Source organism: Symphalangus syndactylus, chromosome 7 (genome assembly GCF_028878055.3).
Source record: "Symphalangus syndactylus isolate Jambi chromosome 7, NHGRI_mSymSyn1-v2.1_pri, whole genome shotgun sequence".
NCBI lineage: Eukaryota > Metazoa > Chordata > Mammalia > Primates > Hylobatidae > Symphalangus > Symphalangus syndactylus.
In genome coordinates, this window is record NC_072429.2 from 109,791,297 (window position 1) to 109,810,782 (window position 19,486).

Sequence of the window (19,486 nt, forward strand, 5' to 3'; positions counted from 1 at the left end):
AAACCACAGCTTTTGTGTTACCTTTCTTGACAGCAATTTTGAAGCGAGAGGCGTGATCCTCAATAAGCTGAGGATACTAGCAGGAATAACTTATTTTGTTAAGTCCATTAAGAGTATGCAAGTAGTATGTTTAATTCATAGATATTGGAAAATAACAAATGCTGGGAATGTGCTGAAAAGGGAGGATGCCCGTACACTGTTGGTAAGAATATAAATTGCATAACCACTATAAAAAAACAGTATGGAGATTCTTCAAAAAGCTAAAAACAGAACTACTATTTGACCTAGTGACCCCATTCATGGGTATATATCATAAAGAGAGGAAATCAGTATATCAAAGAGATATCTACACTCCAGATAATTTGTACTCCATGTTTATTGCAGCAGTATTTATAATTGCCAAGATAAGGAATCAACCTAAGTGCCCATCAATGGATGAAAGAAAATATGACATACACATTGAAATATTAATCAGCCAAAAGAAAATGAAATCTAATCGTTGGCAACAATAGGGATGGACCTGGGAGGCATTATGTTAAGTGAAATAAACCGAACACAGAAATACAAATGTCTTATGTTCTCACTCATATGTGAAAACTAAAAGAATTGATCTAATGCAGTGGAGGTGGAGAGTAGAATAATGTTTACTAGAGGCTCAGAAGGGTAGTGGGTAAGGAGAAAGGGATAAAGACATTGGTTTTAATGGGTACAAAAATGCAATTAGAAGAATTAAGACCTAGTGTTCAGTAGCATAATAGGGCAACTACAGCTAACAATAATTTATTGTGTATTTCAAAATAGCCAGAAAAGTACATTTGGAATGTTCCCAACACAAACAAAGAGTAAATGTTTGAAGTGATACATATCCCAATTGCCCATATTTGATTATTACACATTGTATGCCTGTATCAAAATATTACATGTACCCCATAAATATGTACAATTGTGTATCCATATATATAAAAAACTGGCATTGGCAGAAAAAGTAAAATTATTCATCTAGAACCAGGGAAGTTATAAAAATGGCCACACTGAACTAGTGAACATCATTATATAAAAATTTGGACATAAAAGCCAGAGCCTTATCTTTAAGTGACATGAAGAAGCTATTGAATGTGTGGAAAGGTAATATAAAACTCTCGATAAATAATATTTAAACTTTTAAGAAAATTTCCAGGTGTAAACCCTGCCTTAGGGACTTGTACTATGTAATATGACTTAATGCAGTAATGTACTCTAAGAATAATATTGTATAATTGAAGTTATGGAAATAATTTTGAAAAATTAAGACATGCTATGAGAACAAGCAAATATGGAATATACTCTTCTTCTGAATGTTATAAAAAGTTGATCACAAAATTAATCAAAAGGCATGAATATAGTTTTTCACATTTATCAAAAACAAAGATATATAGGGAAATGAATTTTATATTTCTTTAGAAAGTCCACAGTCTCAAGGGGACAGATGTGGCAATTTCCAAAGTGAAACATGAAGGATATTTGATTACAACTTGCTAGGTACAAGGTGAATAACAGTTGACATGTGAGATTACAAATGTCAATCTATCAAGTATTTGCTTGTTTCTCAATTTTAGGAAATGTTTAGATAGTGTTATGAGATGAGGAATGTACATCTGGTGATAGTATATACCTACCCTTAATTATGTCACAAGAAATGTACTAGATTTGGGTACTTATTACTAACTTCACGAGTAAGTACCATATGTACTTGCTTTTTAAACGTACTTACTTTTAATATGGAAGAAATAGGTACTGCAGTGATGTGCTAGCTTTAGTGTAGGAGTTGGTAGGGGGCAGAAGATTAATGGTGTGGAATAAAAATGTGAATATGAGAAAAACAATGATCAACAGCGCAAGATCACCAGTTGCCTTAAATACTAAATTGGTCGTGAACAAATGTCCTTTATAAAAACTCTGAAAGATCAAGGGTGTGAAAATCTCAAGAATGAATTTTAAAAATGATAAAATACTTGTGCATAAAATATTATTTCTGAGGTAGGCTAAAATGTAGTTCCCTACATGGTAAATATTTTATAAGAGGGGCACTCAAGTGTTTATGTAATCAGAAATATAATAAATATGAATTATGTTGTTTTTAAAATGTATTTTTTGTGGTTTAATTATTTTTCTTTATTTCATTTTAGATCCAGGGAGTACATGTGCAAGGTTGTTGCATGGGTATATTGCATGATGCTAAGGTTTGGCCTTCTAATGATCCTGTCACCCAAGTAGTGAACATAATACCCAACAGATAGTTTTCTAACCCTTGCCTCCCTGTGTCCCTCTCTCATTTTGGGATCCCCAGTGTTTACTGTTCCCATCTTTGTGTCCATGTGTATTCAATGTTCAGCTTCCACCTATAAGTGAGAACATGTGGAATTTGGTTTTCTGTTTCTGCATTAATTCACTTAGGATAATGGTCTCCAGCTGCAACCATGTTGCTGAAAAGAAAATGATTTTGTTATTTTGTATGGCTGTGTAGTATTCCATGGTGTATATATACGTTTTCTTTCTCCAATCCACGGTTGATGGACATCTGGGTTGATTCCATGTCTTTTGCTATTGTGAATAGTGCTGTGCTAAACATATGAATGCAGGTGTCTCTTTGGGAGAATGATTTATTTTCTTTTGGGTAATAAATTCCCAGTAATGAGATTGCAGGCTGAAATGGTAATTCGATTTTTACTTCTTTGAGAAATCTTCAAACGGCTTTCCATAGTGGCCAAACACATTTACATTCCCTGCAACAATGCATAGGTGTTCCCTTTTCTCTGCAACTTTGTCAACATCTGTTCTTTTTTAAAAGTTTTACAGCCAATCTGACTTGTATGAGATGGTATTTCATTGTGGTTTTGATTTGCATCTGTCTGAAGATTAGTGATGTTTGTTAGCTGCTTATAGGTCTTCTGAGAAGTGTCTGTTGATATGCTTTGCACACTTTTAAATGTTTTTTAAAAATTTTTTTAATGGTTGATTCGCTTAAGTTCCTTAAAGATTCTGGATATTAGCCCTTTGTCAGATGCTTGGTTTGCAAATATTTTCTCCCATTCTTTAGGTTATCTGTTTACTCTATTGAGAGTTTCTTTTGCTGTACATAAGTGCTTCAGTTTAATTAGGTCCTATTTGTCAATTTTGTTTCTGTTGCATTTGCTTTTGAGGACTTAGTCATAAATTATTTGACTAGGCAAATGTCTAGAAGAGCATTTGCTAGGTTTTCTTCCAGGACTTTTATATTATGAGGTCTTACATTTAATCTTTTAAGACATTTTGAGTTAATTTTTCTATGTAGTGAGTTTTGCAAAGATAGGAACAAGACTGAGTAGAAGGTATCTCCTTATGCTGGAACATCCTGTTTATAGGAGAAAAACTAACCTGGATATGTTCTAGGATCTATGTGTTTCCTTAAAGTCTTAGTTTGATTAGTCACATTTAGCACGAGTTACTCCATTTTGGTTTAATTTTGTCTGTTGGCGCATAGGGAATGAGCTCAGTCCAAAACAAGGGCCTCCTATAATTTTGTTTTTTAAAAAAATTCCCCCTTTTTGGTCAGGTTCTCACTTAGGTGAGAGTGTGAACAAAACTTAGGGCCTTAATGCCATTCCCAGTTACAATTACTTCGGGTTTCTGACCTCAACATGTCATTCATAGGTTACAGTGTCTTCATGGTCATACATTTATTTCAGCTCTTGCTATTCCAGTGGAAGAGAGAATATTTGAAACTCTAGAGATAGCTGTATGCAAACATTTAAAACCTTTGAGAGAATATAGTGCACCAGGAAGACTATTTTTATGACTATCAGGTGGATAATACCAAGAGTTTGGAATATGCTCCTTACCCAGGGTCCCCGTAAACCGAGCAACCTAAAATCAAATAGATCAAAGAATGGGCTAAAGAGTCTATTCACTTTAATAAGCAGTCTCTTTGTTAATCCCCTGCAACTGAATCTCTATAATACCTAATGTTTTCTCCATTGGCCATAAGTGCCAGCAGCTCCACAGATACTTTTCTGTTCAGCCAGTTCTATTATTTAACATAGCTTTCACAAGAGAATTTAAAGTCTGTTGTGTAACCATAGCCTTTATAGTAGAATCTTCTGTAGAGCATATCATGAGGGATACATTTCTAACCATTGCCCCTTTTATTCCAAACCATGGAAAAAGGACCTAACAAATGAGGCCCTTCTAGAAGAGTGAAGGCCTCCTGGCAATGTTCTCTTTAACCTACAATGTGGGTTAAAAGGAGTGAATCAATGTTCTGTTTTTGACTGTTTATGAGGCAACATGTGTACCATTAAAGTTTCTCACTTACATTGGGCCTTCATTTTTTATCTATTAAAGTTTATCCATGTATACGACTGGATGCAATATCATTCACACATAAAATTATACCCCATAAGTGCACATAACAGACCCCCTTTTCATTTCATTCTATTGTTCATAGAGTCATAAACAAGGAAAATATTCTAAGATAAGAGTCTCATAACAGTAGAGAATTCATGTTCTTGGGAAAAGCTGTTCACATCAAGGATGCCATCTTCTGGGGAGAAACTTTCCTGGTTAGCTTTACCTTAAGGTTTCCAATGGGTGTACTGTTCCAAAATTGTAGAGGAATCCTTCTTGGTTGTGAGATTGTGAACCCAAAGTTCAAGGTCCCAAAGTTTTGCTGTAGATGGATGGCAAGGACAGTCTTTCTCTGATGTTCTCAGAAGATCCAATCTTCAGGTTCTAAATTATGAAAGGGTTGATTTTCCCAGTCAGAGAACCATAAAGAGCTTTCTTGATGTGGTGAAAATACACTGTAGCATAATAATCTACTGTTATAACATTAGCCCTCTTGCATGGGAAAGCTTTTATACAACCAGAAAACAAGCAATGAAAATGATAATTGAATGAAATTCCTTTATAAATGTTTAAATGGCCCATCAAGTAGCCAAATGTAACTGAAGTTTTGATTGTTTTCCTAGGAATATGGGTTTGACAAACATGGATTATAAACATTTTAGCAATTTATAAGACACCACACCAATATATTTAATTTAGATCATTTTATCTTGTCAATGATGAGTCATGGAATGCAGAACTTTTAATAACAAAAGCTTTAAGGACTCAGGAAGCACAAGGTGATCATTCTAGTTTTCCAAGAGTCCATGCTTAATTAACATTAGACTTGTATCCTCTTAAATACCAGTTTGTTTCTCCAAATTAAATGCATAGCATTGACAACAGATGGGTTTGCATAGGTAATTTGACTTAGACCATGTAGTTCATTGAAATTGTATATATAAACAATTTCAGTACTGGCTGATTTAGCATGCAAATCTGGCAAAGTATTTCCTTTATATTCAATTAATTTTTTTTCTACTTGGGTTAGCAGTTTTATAACTCAGTCACTTTTTTTCATTAAAGTTCCAGGAATTCTTATCCAGTCCAATTCTTGGGGAATTGGGGAATTCATGGGGAATTCTTACCCATGATATGATTTTAACGTTATTAGAAACCTGTATTCAAGAGTGCTTTTCAGGGTCCTTTCCATCCTTTCATGAACCTCCTCAAAGACACCATATTCTAGGATTTGGTGTACTTGTGAAGTTTCCCAAAATTGCATCAGCATGAAGCAATTGACTGTGGAAATGACTTTAAACAGTTACAGTTAAAAATACAATTGACAAGGAGATTTGGCTATTTCTGTGGTCTACAATTACTTAACATAATAACCATAATTATGATTGATAGCATATACTCAGGCATATTAGAACTTTAGAAATTCCATACAATTTTGGAACATAGTGATGACATACACAAAAATATAACCTGAAGAAGGTTAAATATTAATCTTTTTTTTTTTTTTTTTAACAATGCTTCCCATGTAACTAAACATGTCAAATAATCCTGTTTACCTCTCTGTTAGATGCTTTGGAGCCCTCTATGGCATTGCAAAATTAGAGGTCAGAAAAGACAGTTTTAAAGCTGAAATTTGATTTTGGGAAGACTACCAAATACATTAAAGGTTAAAACACTTGATATTATGAAATATAATTCCAGGTTACCATAAGTCATTCATTTAGCTAAAATAATGACTCAAAAGTTTTAAAAAGGCAAAACCTTTTACTGATTAACAGAGGGAACACTTAGATTTCCAAACAATCTGTCTTTTGGCATTTCCTACTTTTATCGGTAGTTTATTTAAAAGGCAAACAAAATCTTTCATTATCTTTTAATATTACATGAAAATCTTATTCAACAGAGAAAGAAAAATTTCACCCTTGCATTAGTGTACTATTAATGTCAATAACAATTTTCATTAAAACATTAGAGACAAATCTATCCAATTTTAATCAGTTTGATCATAAGGTGAGATTTTCATAAACATTTTATAACCCTTTACCATTTTTGTGAAAGAGCATATTAGTGCTCTAAAAAAACCTCTTGTGACTTTATTCCAACGTTCAATTTATAGAAAAAAAAAGAAAAAATAATATCCTTTTAACTTTTGCCAATGTCCACATAGAACTTCTTTTTACAAGATTGATTTTTTTACAAACCTTCCACAACTTGTATAAACTTTTAGCTTTATATTATTCAATTTAAAACAATCCTATCAACCTTATTCAGTTTTAAACAATCCCTCTAGACTAGGCAAAATTTACATTCCCATGCCTTGTTATAGTCATTTACTAACACATTTTACTTTTCTTACACACCTTGCATGTAAAACAACTTTTTATTTCAGTAATCTTCATTACATGTGATAATGGTAACTCTTAGCAATTTTTAATTTTGGTGAAAAATATGGTAAGTTATTTTAATTACATGCCAGGTGGAGTTAAGTTCTGACTCTTTCCAGCATAGCTAGGGGCATGGTTAACTTCACATGTCTCCAGGCCTTACCAAGCTGCAAAGCAGGCAAGTTGAACAAATTTCAAAAGCCAAAGAAGCAGTCTAGGACCTTAAAGCATTTAGCAAGACTAATATCTGACCTGCCTAATTTAGACTAAATGTCTTTATTTTACCAATAATCTTAAAGCTGTTTCTATTTCCCAAAGATTGCTAAAGTTACATAAACTAAGTTATAGTTTTTATTTTTCTTTTAAAAGATTTAAGTGCTTATTTTCTCCTTAAGCCAATTAGAGTTCTTTTTTATATAAACATCACACACACAACACATATATAACTACTCAGACAGACAGAAGATCCAGCAGTGGTAGCATGTTTCATTTGCCAGTTTCTGAATTGGATTACTGGTCTCAAGGTGGAGCCCTTCAACAAACAGGGCTAGAAAAACGCAGTTTCTAGGGCCTAATAAGCAGGCACAGCTGGAAGACAAAAACAGTTCCCCAAAATTAAGGGTCCCATTTTTACACCAGATCTTAGATCCCAAAAAGGAGGAAAATGCTACGGCAGAAGACAGTGTAATGTTTTTACTATGCATTTTATTGCATGGCAACCCTAAACCAATTAGCCTATTTTGCAATTAGCCCATCCTTCATGGGAGCCTTATTTCTTAGTAGGGGCGTGGGGATGTTGACGTTGTCATACCTTCCAGTTGGCCAAGACCATACTTCTCTTATTCAAATGTGCCAAGAGCCTCCTATCACCCCATAACTGCCATTAACCATTGCTAAAAGTGTATCTAGTCTTAACATTTTGAGAGTGTTCTACCCACCTCCCATTCCTGGGATTTCAAGAGGAAAACAGAGATTTTTCCCAAAATGAGTTCTGTGCTGCCTCCTCTGTTTTTCCCAAGGAGTCCCATGCTGTTAGAACTTGAATATCTGTTTTTAATTAAGCTGACTTTTTTTTTGAGGAGGAGGAGCCTCACTCTGTCACCCAGGCTGGAGTGCAGTGGCATGATCTAGGCTCACTGCAACCTCCATCCCCCAGGTTCAAGAGATTCTCCTGCCTCTGCCTCCTGAGTAGCTGGGATTACAGGTGCCTGCCACCGTGCCTGGCTAATTTTTGTATTTTTAGAAGAGACAGGGTTTCACCATCTTGGCCAGGCTGGTCTTGAACTTCTGATCTTGTGATCCACCCGCTTCAGCCTCCCAAATTGCTGGGATTACAGGCGTGAGCCACAGCGCCCAGCCCCAATTAAGCTGACTTTTAACCACAGTATTCTTTTAAAAATTCTTTTCAAGCCCAGTTTGGATCAGAAATTTGCTCAAAGAAACTCAGAGAGCTCAAAACACAAATCTGTGGAGCTCTGAAATGGGAGAGAGAATTGACCCAGAATTCCCAGCCACTCTGAGAGATCAAGGGACACAAATGGGTCCTTGCAGATACTTTGCTTGTTCTCTCAGTGCTCCTGGAGGCCGTTAGAAGCTCTACTTCAGACCCTGCTTCTGACACCATCTGTTTAAAGAAAAACTTCAGGTGAATTAAGTTTTAAGGAATTTGATTGAGCAATGAATGTTTCAGGAATTGGACAGCCCCCAGAATCAGAGCAGATTCGGGGAAACTCCCTACATATATACTTTTTGTTAATGATATTTGATGTTTTCTCTATTTCAAGAGGTATTACTAGTAAAACTGAATATGAGCTAATATGCATTTCATTTTAACAATGATACAGAATTGAGACAAGCTTGTTATTATGCGTTACCATGAAAAGTTGTGATCATCAGTGTATATGTTGCAAACAAAGTAGGTCCATTACAGGTGGATAGAGCCTCCAATTGGGGCTGGAAGCACCACCTGACCTGTACTCTTATCTTTCAGTGTGACTGCTGCTGTTTGGTTGTGGGTTTCTTTACCAACTTTGTAATTTTGAGTTTATATAAACTGGAAGTGAGCACCTATTATGCACTGTGAATCTTTTAATCAATGTTCAATCTATATCTAAATGATATTGAGTCAGTATCATAAAGCTTATACCATATGTACACTACACAATACAATCCCTGTTTCTCTATCATTGTGTACAATGTGTGTGTGTGTGTGTTTATGTTTGCTGTTTGTCTCTTCTGCAAGAATTTACAATCCATTGGGCAGGAAATTTGTCTATTTGTCTGCTTTTATTCCTTGTTATGTATGTAGTACATAGAACACTGCCTGACACTGAATAGATGACCAACAAATACATGTTGAATAAATTGTGTTATTTCTATGTTTCAAATACTTTGAAAAAAATATAATAAGAACCACAGTTAAGGTTTGGCAATTCAACATGATATGCTGAAGGCAAAATGTTAGTAAGAACCATTTTGTTTATAACAGAATTGACCTTAAAATTGCTTGATGTTTGAAATTCTAATTTTTAGTAGAACAATAATAACTCTAGGATATTAAATGACAGCACACCTTTAGCCAGAAATTATTTTTTACTAGATCATTTAATTAAGTGAAGTTTATGAAATTTGTAGGCATGAAATATATTCACTGTGCTACTTTCCTCACTTAAAGTCCTGAAGCATGAGACGATGGTATCCACTATTTAACGCGTGGAAGAAAATGACTGGGAAAAAAATAGATATGACATTCTGCCCTTCTTAACATTCCTTTCACCTCAACTCTGTGGTTGTTGTCTATTCTTATGAATAGACAACCTATGGCACAATATGTTGATTTCCCTTAGCTCCATTCAAACTCTAAGCTTAAAAAAAATAACAGCTGCTGTGGTTGTGTTGGTCTCTTTCTCTGTCTCGTTTACTAAAAAACTTATTCTTTGCTAGGAATAAGGAAGCTGAGGCTGAATAACTGTCAACATAATCTAAATTAAAGCCACAGGTCTGTGCTTTCCAAGACCCAATGTGCAAATGTGATTTTCTAATAATATGTATTCACTGTGAAGGAAGTAAGTTGGTTTTATATATTTTTAAATTTTTTTGATAATGATTTTATTTTAAGAACTGTTTAGGTAAGCTCTTAATTGCTTTATTCAGTATCACTTATGCCAGAACCAAGCGTAAGGAAACAATACCACTTTTAATACACTGATAAAATTAAAACATATTCACACTCATACATAGAATATTACAAAAGTAAAATAAACAAATGTGAGGTAATATCTTGCTCATGAGACGTTTTGACATTGAGACTTATGTGTTTTGACATTACCTAAACAATGATAAACAACTCATCCTGATTCTGAACCCATCAAAATGACCACAGATGACAGTCAGAATATAAAGTTGCAGACACTACTTAAAACCAGTCAATAGTATGAAACCATACAGAACAGTTTCTTCCTAATAGATATTATGTTGGAAAATTTAGTTTTTAACATATGTTTTTATCTTTAAAAATGATTGAGATAGTAAGGAATCTTAGCAAGTAGCAGGCGAGATGCAGCCACTGTGTTGACATCTTCCTCGGAGAAAAGCCTTGGAAACTGAATTTTTACTCACCTACTTACTACAGAGAATCCATATGTGGAGACTCACACCTCTCCGTGAGTTTATTTAGCCTAACAAATTAATTCAGGGACACACACTTCCAGTAATAAGATATAGCTGAAAAATATAGGAGACAAGCATTGATTTCTTCCATTCTGAGCTATGGAGTTGATTCTAGACAGGTTCAAAATCAGAAAACATTTCGCCATGAGGCAATTTCAGTGATCTATTGTTCCCCCCAGTTGAATGAAGCACCAGGTAGGCCACGTGCAGGCTTACTGTACTGAGACTTCCTGTATCCCTGGCAATTCAATAAGAAAGACAATATTGAATTAAGTATCTGTGGTGCAGCAAAGATTTTCTTATATGGTAATAGGGTAAAGTATTGAAATGTTTACCTTCATCTCCAATTATTAATAGTTAAACTGTAAGTAGTACTGAGCAAGTCAAGATCACAGCTATATGAGAAAAAACAGCAGCATAAAGAGACAGTTGGTGTGGGTGGGAGATTAATATTTAAAAATAAATCTCTAGTTAGTAGACAAATATTCAAGCAGACGAGGTAGCCATGAATCCATAAAGGGAAATAGAAAAAGAACTTTCAGAGAAAGAGTAAAAGCTATTAAAGTTAAGAAATGTATGTGGTTGTCAAAATAAATTTAGTAAAAATTTTTTAATACAGTTAAATTATAATATGCATATTTAAAAAGATCAAGAATCAAAGAACATGAGAAAAATCACTTGTAGAAATAAATCCAAATGTCCATGGCTCTATTTATAATGATACACAAAATGTGAAATTCTACCATTTCTTTCTCAACTACCTTTTCCCTATTCAAGCCATTTCTTGTCTGCTCTTTCATATTTGTTTTCTTAGTGGTTTGCTTATTTTAGACTGGTGTTTACACAATTCTATTATCATACAAAACTGGGATGATCTTTTGGACTCATATTGTTTTCGCATTACTCCTAGTTGACCCATTGCAACACATCCCTATTGCGCATATAATAGAGTCTGTTAAATCTTTCAACCTTAATTATTGTAATTCATGCTCAGTTCATGTTCCTCTCATTTACTTTTAGTTCTTCAAACATACCAAGTCATTTTCTACCTTGTTGCCTTGGTATAAGATGCGCATTATGTATGTGTCTCTTCCTACGACCGGTTCTTTCTCGCCTTTCATTTCCTCCTCAGAAATAGCTTTCCCAAATTTCAGTATAAGTAGATGCTATTTTTCTATTCTTTTTCACAGTGTTCTTTCATTTTTGATGGGAATAAAAATGATAGAGTCAAATTGGAAAATTATTTAATAGTTTCATATAAAATTGAAATATGGTTAACTAGTGAGTTGGTAATTTCACTCAAGAGATGAATATGTACCCAAGAGATGACAACACGTGTTCACATGAAAATATATGCACAGCACTATTCATTGTAGCCAAATATAATAAACAATTTAAATTCCCATTAACTGGAGAGTATATGAAAAATTTTGATATCTTCACACAATGGTATACTAATCGACAGTAAAAAATTTGACCTATTGATTCATGCAATGACATGTATAAATCTCGAAAACACACTGCTTAGCTTGACACAATAGAAAAGTGTATATTCTATGAATCTCTTTATATGAAATTCCAGAAAAGGAAAATCTAACTTGTAGTGATAGACATCAGAATAGCAGTTTTTATCGGGGTTGGTTTTAATATAATGGCACAGAAATAAACTTGCTGGGGTAATGACAATTTATCGTATTTTTATATAAGTTTTGGTTACACCATTCATTATATAATACATGGTACAAATACATTAAATTATATACTTCAGACCTGTTTATTTCACTATATTTAAATTTTATTTTAATGATAATAATAAAATAATAAAAATGATTTGTCCTGCTATTTTTCTATATGTCCTTTGTATGCTTCTATTTGTATTGTTAAAGTTACTTGGGCTTAGCATGGTTTTTAACCACAGCACCAACCACAGATGTGCTGTCAATATTTTCTTGGCCATTTTTTTCTTTTGATATTTTTTCTCTTTTATTCTATATAGTTTCTGTTTGATATTTATGAAATACAAAATATATTTCTAATTAATATATGATAGGACTGGATGTTGGCACTTCAGATTTTAGACTATCAATTTTGTGATTTTCCCTAACTTTGCCCCACTTATCATTTTATCACATATATTAGTTCTCCTTATCAATATATTGTTTGGATTGTGTATGTTTTTGAAACATCTATAAATGGTATAATACCGTGTTTTAACTGATATATTTAACTTGGAATAGTTAGAATAAGTGTAATGCACTTATACATCATGAAATGTTCCAGGTTCATGGTGTTGGATTTTCTTCTTTCAAAGGCCTGCTGGCTCCAGTGATTCCATATTCTAGTTATACTGTGTCCCCCTTCATGAGTCCACATGCATGTGTGTGTTTGAACAAAGCAGTTTCCTTTTGAAAGAGAAAACTGACACTATTTCATATACACACTTGGATTACAGAGATTTAATTAGGATATCAGTCTGGCATTTTTGGAATAATCATGCCTAGTTTTTTCACACACTTTCTGACTGAAGATCATACATTTCTTGATTTAAGTCACTCTTCTTATGGTCCTATTTTAGTTTTGACTTCCCTTTGTATTATTAAGTGAAATAATTTTTCTCAAATGAGGCTCAAAAGCTAATGCTCTGCCTTCTCTAGAGTATATTCACTGACCTTAATTTACTAATCTTACTCAATCTTTATATATATTCCTGTACAATCACATTAAAAACCAGTCCCCATATGTGTGTGTGTGTATAATATGTGTATATGATATTTAAGATGCAAATATTCTTTTTGCTGTATAGTACCCAGTGAATTGTCTTATTTTTATGCCATGTATTATTATATTTTAGCATCCCTATATGCATAAGAAGATATTTAATTATGTACATCTGGCATATGTGTACATATTTACTCATACTTAACAACCATGTTTCTCTATTTCCATACTTTAAACCAGAGGCTATGTTTCATGACTTTAAGTTTCATTCTAGCAAACATTAATAATTTTATAATTTTATTTGGAAACGTAAAACAATTGCCATATGACACTTTAGATATTAAGGTAAAATATATATGTCAGGTTTGTTTATGAATTAAATAACTCTAAAGAAGTCATTGAGATGGAGACATTAGGAAGGGCTCAAACAACTCTGTTAGGCTCTATGATGCAAACAAAAGAGGTAGTAATGAGATCCCTAGTTTTAGGGAGATTGCACGCAGAGTTTTGTGTTTTGGTGTGTGTTTGTTGGCTGTTGTTGTTATTTGTTATTATTTTGCTTTTCTTTTCAAGTATCTTTTCCCAAAGTAATAATTTGGAAATAAACATATAATTTTAAAAGAGGTTCTATTACATATACTCTGTTTTTAACACATATTATTCTCTTTTCCATTGAATCATATTTGAAAAATTCAAGTCATGTTTGCATATATATTTGATATTCCTCATTCAATTCTGTTTCATTTCCATCATTTCAAATCATTTATTCTAAATTCTCATAAGGGTCTTATAAAAAAGAACTTAAATATTTTATGATTCTATTTAAAATATTATTAACATTCACAGACAATTCTTAGATTGATTTAATAACCTTATACATAGGTAAAGCTAAGGTTTAAAATATTTTTATGTGACTATAAGGAATATAAGGAAAAGGTGAATTAGTAAAGTGCTCATGCCATCTTAAAATGTACTAATTAACATTGATCCTTATGGAAATGTTGCTAGTGGTCTAAGATAATAAAAACAAAATATGAAAATATAATTGATGTTTACAAACAGACTTCTAGAAAATCCTCAATGGCACATGCAGGAGAAATTTCACAACAATCTAATTTGTAATGCAGTTTTACTACATTTCAATACACATCTGTTCTCTCCTCTACTACAATAAAAACAAACAAACAAACATATTTGACTTCTATTCAAAACCAGATTATTTTTTTACAATGGCTTCCAGACAAACATTACATTCCTATTTAGCATAGAACTCAATGTACATTTCCTAACTGAAATTTAGGAAGCTGCTTCTATTCTCTCTTCCTCTTGTTACTTAGAAAATATATACTTCTGATCCTAGAAATTTAGCCCCACTGGTTACCTTCAGAATACCTTTATCCTTTATTTTCCATTATTTATTATATCATTCCTTATTAAATTTTCAATATTGCTTTATATAGTTTGGATATGGGTCCCCACCTAAATCTCATGTTGAACTGTAATCTCCAGGATTGGAGGTGAAGCCTCATGGGGGGGTTTTTGAATCATGGGGTGGGTTTCTCATAAATGGTTTAGTACCATCCCCTTAATGCTGACCTCACTATACTGAGTGACTTCTCATGAAACCTGGCTGTTTAAAAGTATGTGACAACTCACTCACTCTTGCTTCTGTTCCCACCATGTGAGATGGCTGCTCCCCTTCACCTTCCACTATGATCGTCAGCTTCCTGAGCCTCCACAGAAGCAGATACTTGTGTTATACTTCCTGTACAGCCTGCAGAACCTGAGCCAATTAAACCTCCTTTTAAAATAAATTATCCAGTCTTGGGTATTTCTTTATAGCAATGTAAGAACAGCCTAATACAGTACTATAAATTATAAAGAACAAACAACAAAAATGATTTTTATTTCAATTTGCATGTCCATGGCTCCTTTCATAACCATACTCCAGTCCCTGTCATAATTAACATATAACTAAGCTCGCTCATATATAGACACATGCATATATTTATATACACATACAGAAATACATTTTATTTTTAATATACTTAGATTTTTATCTCTTTAATGGAAAAGGAAACTCCTAATACCCATATTCAGATGAGTTCCATAAATCTAGAATCTTTCTTTTCTTATGATGCATACATTGTCTTTTTCAATAGTGAACACTATTAAGGCACTAATGTTCTAATAGGAAGATGATTTCTACACAAATTTTTGTAAGAACATTTTTCTGCGGGTGGACTAAATTATTATGATACCTCTTTTTAAAAAAGGACTCTAGTTTGTTAGCTAATTATAAAACCCTGGTTTAGTTTTCTTTTTTAGAATACTGACAATATAATGCAAAATGATATTTACTGCATAGGTTATTGTGAAAAGTAAATTCAGTAATACATGTAAGGTGTCTAGAAGTGCCTGGATTATATAGTAAGCAAATAATAAATGATAATTTCATTAACACCACGTGAGTGACAAGATTCCAAAAAATCAGTTTTTCTGTTTCAGAATTTCCTGAAAATGTATTTAAGTTTTGAAGAGTGTACAAGCAAATATCATCAGACACACTTAACTCCAAAGCATGCATTTCCCCTTAAATGTGAATAGTCTGTGCCCCAAAGAACAAGAAGCAGATAAATTTCAGGCACAATTTAAATTTATTCAAAATATGAGGTTTTATTGTTCAGAGTAAAATCACTTTGTGTTGATTTAAGCAAAATTGTAAAACAAGTTTATTAAATAAATTAACTGCGGACCTTATAGAGATAGTAACTCAATACCATATCATTCAAGTGTCCCTTAGAAATGATAGCTAAGATGAATGAGTATAGAAATGATAAAATAAAATTTAGACGCCTGTACATGGCTCTGTGGACTACCAGTAGAGATCACAAGGTACCAACTCATGGAGTTGAGGACAAGTTGAGGAGTCCTTCACTCTTTCTGAATCTCTCAGAATGTCATACTGGGTTACAGGTGCAGTTTGAACCACAGTGGTAAGGAGTTCTCAAATGAAGACTACGCTACAGGAATATTGTCCCAGTTCTATTTTCTCATTTATGGAGTAAGTATGATAATGACTTTGTAAGCAGAACTTTGAAAGCAAGGGTATAGATCATTTTCTTACAGCCATTCCTGGAAAGCCAGCTGTTCAGTACCCAGAGTCGTTTGATCCTTAAAAATTAAAAAAGTAATAATGCAAAGTAGTAGTGACATTAATTTTAGGACATGAAGAAAGTGATTGATTACATCCAACTCTGGAAATTGGATTTCTGGTGCTGCCATTGCTTGATGCCAGGTAGGGATGGAGGGAGGAATTATTATTCACCCCACAATCCCACTTGAATTCTCATAGTAGATAAACCTTTGCATGATCAAGAAGCAAAATAAAATTACAAATGAAAAATATACAGCATCTCTTGTAAAAAATTCTGAACAGATTTTCTAGAAAATAAAAAAATAAGGATTCATTTACTTGTGAAATCTTAGAATGTTTCAATGTCCTAAGTGAGGTTTCCATAGCAATTCTAGGAGACCTGGTTTGGATTGTGACAGCCACAGCCACAAATTTTGCTTGTAGTATGCAGAATTTTCAGGGAGTTTGAAATGGTTTAGAAAAGTTGTAAAAAGCATCAATTGATGCCTGGTAAATTTAATGTTTTGTTATAAAAGCTATATATATATAAAATATATATACTTGTTTTATATTTTCATTTTTATTTTATTTATAATAGTACTTAGCATGTTGTTTCACAGTTATTTAGATAAGCATTTCTATGATAGTTTATTTTTAGATTTATGGTTGCATATCACCTCTCATGATAAAAATAGCTTCTTTTTCTGCCAGGCACTGTGTTAAGCAATTACAAGCATTGTCTCATTTAATTGGAACACCAACATTTACATTTTACAGGCCAAACCACAGAGGATTAGAGAGGTTAGGTAAATGATCCCATGTTACACAAATAATAAGAGTTGGATCCCAAACCTAAAACATCAATTATGGTTGATAATAATAGCAGGGTGCAATGCATTGTTACAGGTTGTATTGTGTCCCCACACAATGCTAGGTTGAAATCTTAATCTCTAGTGCTTCAGAATGTGGTCTTATTTGGAAATAGAGTCTTTAAAGAGGTAATCAAATTCACATGAGTTCATTAGGGTGAGTTCTAATCAATATGTTGGGTGTGTTTCTCAAAAACGGGGGGATTGGACACACGAACAGACATGTACATAAGAAAGGCAATGTGAATACATATAGAAAGAAGACAGTCTTGTGACTGGAGTGATGCATCTGTAAGCCAAGGAATGGCAAGGATTGCTAGCAAACACCAGAAGCAAACAGGTGCAAGAAAGGATTCTCCCCTGGAACCATCAGATAAAATACTGCCTTACTCACACCTTTGGATCAGATTTCCTTCAGTCTCCAGTGCTGTGACACAATAAATTATAGTTGTTTTAAGCTACCCAGAGCTATGATGCTTTGTTACAGCAGCAATAGGAAATAAATTTACCTCTTTAACAAAATTACTCCAGGAATTCTAATTTTGTCATATATTTGAGGAATGCAATTTTAAGGTAAATAGATGAAAGGAATATATCTGTAAAACATGAATGCTGTCTATCATAAAGTGCTACTTCTCTCTGAATTTTAAATGTTTCGTAGCAATGAATTTATATACTATATATGTGTGGGTGGGTTTGTGCCTGTGTGTGTATATATCTTGGGAGATACTTTCATTTATTATATGATATTTGTTAGCTACTGGGTCAAATGCCTTAATATTCAGACATTAATGGAGCAAGGGGAGTATTAATATCCCCTATTGAAAATTAATGAATGTCTCAAAGATTCACACCTGAAGGCATTAGAGAAAAGTACACTTGGGCAAGGTCCATAAAATTCAGCAGAAAGGGGTATTAATAGGGAAAGAATCACCAAAGAAGCAGTTTGGCATGCTCTGCATCTTATGGATAAAAGTTTAACCTTTTTGCTAGCACTGAGAAACAATAGACTTAGTTTGCGTTCCACCCAATAAAAAATTAAACAAATAGACAGATGTGGACAAATAAATAGGTGTAGCTCTTAAAAATAATCTCCCCCAGTAATATTTACAAGGTTTGAAAGTCAACCTCCTAGATTTTTATCCTTGATCAAATCACATGATCAGAAAAACTTAAACCTGTACAGTGTTGATTTATCTCAGGACAATTTGATTTTGTTGAATTGCATTGTATTGTATCAATTTATAATTGGTAATTTTAATCTATTAATCTTTATTAAATAATAATACAAACAACTTTAAAAACTCATTGTTCAATATATTGGATGGATGATGTGGAAGACATTGATCAACAGAATTTCTTGTTTTTGTTTATACGATTTGTTCTAGATAATTTGTAGAAAATAAATACTAAGAAGAGTTGTGCTTGAGGCTAACATAACAATCTTAAATTCATGGTGTTTGTGTATGTTTGTATCTCCCTCCTCAAAAGAGCTGTTAGAAAGTTGGTTTCACATTTATAGAATATGCGGAATTTCAGCTCACATGAAATTCTGTACTATACTTATTCATAATATCTTATCTTACTACTATATAATTCTTGTCTTTCCTTCCAACTCACTTACTTGTAATTGCTATTTTTTCTGTATCTCTAACTTCATATATATTGCATTGCTATTTTGACATATTGCATACCAGAAATTTTTATTCAGTCTGAGATTAAGCCAGAATCCCCATATAATGACACTTGACATACTTATTTGAAGTTAATGTACTATATATTTTTATGGATATAAGCATGGTTAAACATCTCAAACACTGACATATTTGCAGAATTTATTTGCTAAAACTCTCAACTATACTTGCAGCAAAAAGACAGTATTGAATACTATTATTTGGCAGCTTGAGAGACTACTTATTTTGAAGGAATTTGTCACTATAAAAAATCTAAGAATGTTAAATACATGAGTTCATAAGTAAATAAGAATAAATCTATCAATTAATCAAATACAATGAGTTAAAGGAAAATCAGAGTGGTAATTATACGCGATTTAGCTAGAGTGCTACATTATGTTGAATCATAATTTATATATAAGATCCACAAATTTTAAGTTGAATTTTGAAAACTGTATACAGCCATGTAACCACCAACCCAGTGTAGGCAAGAACAGTTCCTCTGAATCAGAAAGTTCCCTTCTGTCACTTTTGCATTAATCCCCATCTCTGCTTTATTTTGTCTCCACTTTAGCACTCATGTAAACAATATCACATAGTATTACTCTTTGGGGTCTGTTTTCTTTTGCTTAGCATAGTGGTTCGAGATTCATATACATTGCTGCATGTGCAGGT

The 19,486-nt window shown here is 33.2% G+C and overlaps 1 long non-coding RNA gene across 2 annotated transcripts in view; it reads right to left on the reverse strand.

Annotated features, from left to right (window-relative positions):
• LOC134737242 (uncharacterized) overlaps positions 1 to 19,486 on the reverse strand; it is an 86,865-nt gene that overhangs the window by 13,643 nt on the left and 53,736 nt on the right. For both annotated transcript variants that reach the window (XR_010121934.1, XR_010121935.1), the window contains exon 2: positions 4,589 to 4,746. This is a non-coding gene — a long non-coding RNA (uncharacterized lncRNA). The remainder of the gene's footprint in view (positions 1 to 4,588; positions 4,747 to 19,486) is intronic.